The sequence below is a fragment of the Penaeus monodon genome, chromosome 7 (assembly GCF_015228065.2).
Source record: "Penaeus monodon isolate SGIC_2016 chromosome 7, NSTDA_Pmon_1, whole genome shotgun sequence".
NCBI classification, from domain to species: Eukaryota; Metazoa; Arthropoda; class Malacostraca; order Decapoda; family Penaeidae; genus Penaeus; species Penaeus monodon.
In genome coordinates, this window is record NC_051392.1 from 8996151 (window position 1) to 8998650 (window position 2500).

Here is a 2500-nt window from a genome sequence, read left to right on the forward strand (position 1 = left end):
ACATATTTGTCACGGAATCACATACTAAAAGAGGCGGCCAGATGTTGACGGCTTGAGAGTGAAAATTGTAAATACACACGTATTCCCTTTCCTCTTTTATTATTGTTCTTTTGTTCCTTCTACCACGCATTATTTTTGATGTATTAATAAATCATACACATTTGGAGATATTATGCCATACACTTCATAAAATTTGATTCTGAAGTGCTATAAAAAACAGTATAATAATGCTAATCAAGACATGACTCGCAAGGTAAATTCAAATTATACAAAACATTCCAGAATAACCCTAATTTACATTAGTAAGAACACAAACTGTATATTCACATGATATCTATTATTGAAGAACGTTAACTAAACTATATATTTATGACACTTTATTAAAAAAAACAAATCATATTACCCACAAGTAAATATGTCAAAACATAATGAAGGGTCTCATGTCACTCATTTCATCACATTTCTTTTTTTTTTTTGTTTATTTATTTTTTTTTTTCACTTTTTTAATACCTAAAACTCAGAGGTTATAAACCTTAACCTACCCACAACTTTCTCCAGCGCATTTTGAAAATGGAAAAACTATCAATATCTTTATCATCATAATCATCATCATTATTACTATATTAACAATAATGATGATAATGGTAGTGATAATAAAATAATAATAATAATGATAATAATAGCTATAACAACTACAATAATAATATTAATGTTAACGAAGATATATTACAATGCTAACAATGATAATGATAATAATAACACTCTTTATGAATATTCTTATTATTACTACTACTATCATTATCAACAACAACAGTGATAATGGTAGTAACAATACCATTAACAACAACAACCACAATAACATTTGCATCATCGAATAGCTAGAACTTCAAAAAAATAATAAATATATAAATAAAAAATAAACCCCAACCCACCTACTAAAACTTTCCTCAACGCGCTATAAGCAAGCCTGAGCAGCAGTCATTATAAACTCCTCGATCGCTTTTCCGTGATCTTAAACCCCTTCACACGACAATCAGCAGAACTCTTTTATTAGACACGGTGACTCATATCCGCAATGTACACGACCTTGACAACAGACACACGAACACTTACTAGCTTTTCTGAGAGTGATTGTTTGACGTCATTTGTTTTGCGTGTTTAGAAAAGGGGGGTGGGGTTGGGGGATGGGTGTGGGGGGGAAGGGACGGGGTGAATGGGGTGAAAGAGGGGGTAATTGTGGATGGTTATTTTTGGCATGTAAGGGATGTTGTGGAAGCTCAATGAATGAGGGTAGGTATGTAGAGATTCGATGTGTGAGTATGTATGCTTACAGACATACATGAATGCATATATGTATATAATATATATATATATATATATATATATATATATATATAGACATCATCAATAACGGTATGCTCATGTTTGAGCAGCCGTGGACCTCTCCACCATCCTTCGCCACTAACTCGATCTTACGCTTTTTTTCCGCTTGTACCATCGACAGCCCGCAAATATCTTTGATATTGTCGCTCAGTCTTGTCTTCGGTTCCCTTTCTTCCTCTGTTTCCTATCACCATCCCTGTCCAGAGTTTTTCCCAATACTTTTATTTTCTCATTACATGACCAATAAACTTTAATTTCCTCTTGTTCAAGATGTCCAAACAGTCGGTCTTTACAATTTATTTTTCTCAGCACTTCATCATTCGTCTTCTTCTCTGTCCAGCTAATACCCCAAGTACTCGTCTGTAACACCACATTTCAAAACTATTGATCTTTTTCTTGTCTACTACTTCAACACCCAACACTCAGAACCATATGATGCAATTGGGAAAACTAATGAGTTCAATAACCTCAGCTTTGTCCGTAAGGTAATGCTTCGGTCTTTCCAGATGTTATTGAGAGCAATTGTGGCGCTTTGGCAATGGAAATTCTTCTTTTTATCTCCGGTGAATCATCATATGTATTAGTTAAAACAGCTCCAAGATAAGTGAACCTCTTTCACTTTTTCCACAATCATTCCATTGATTGAAAACATGTTCATCATTGTTCATTGCCGGTTATTTTTGAATCTTCATGATCTTAGTTTTCTTGGCATTAAGAAACAAGCCAGCCTTTTCGCTTGCTTCTCAAAATTTTTATCTAGTAGTTGTTGTAGTTCAGTGATACTGCTGGCAATCAAAACTATATCATCGGCGTACCTCCGATTTGATATTTTGTATCCTCCAACATCCACAGTTCCTTCAAAATTCTCTAGAGCACCTCTCAAAATTGTTTCAGAAAATATATTAAAGAGGTGCGGAGACAGAATGCAACCCTGTCGTACTCCTTGTTTGACTTGAACCATTCTGTTAACCCTAAGTGGTTCTTACAGCTGCTTGTTGTTGGCCCATACAAGGCTTTTATTAATTGGATGATGTGTTTTGGAAACTTCATATCGTACATGTTATTCCAGAGGATATCGTGATCAACAGTATCAAAAATTTTCACATAATCGATGAAA

General features: G+C 34.2%; 1 protein-coding gene across 1 annotated transcript in view; it reads left to right on the forward strand.

Annotated features, from left to right (window-relative positions):
• The window catches only part of LOC119575064 (DNA-directed RNA polymerase II subunit rpb1-like), a 1806-nt gene extending 1716 nt beyond the window's left edge, over positions 1-90 (forward strand). Inside the window, exon 2 of the mRNA XM_037922448.1 lies at positions 1-90. This exon is cut by the window's left edge and continues 1177 nt beyond it. The gene's annotated coding sequence lies outside the window, so the exon portion shown is untranslated.
• The last annotated feature ends 2410 nt before the right edge of the window (positions 91-2500 follow it).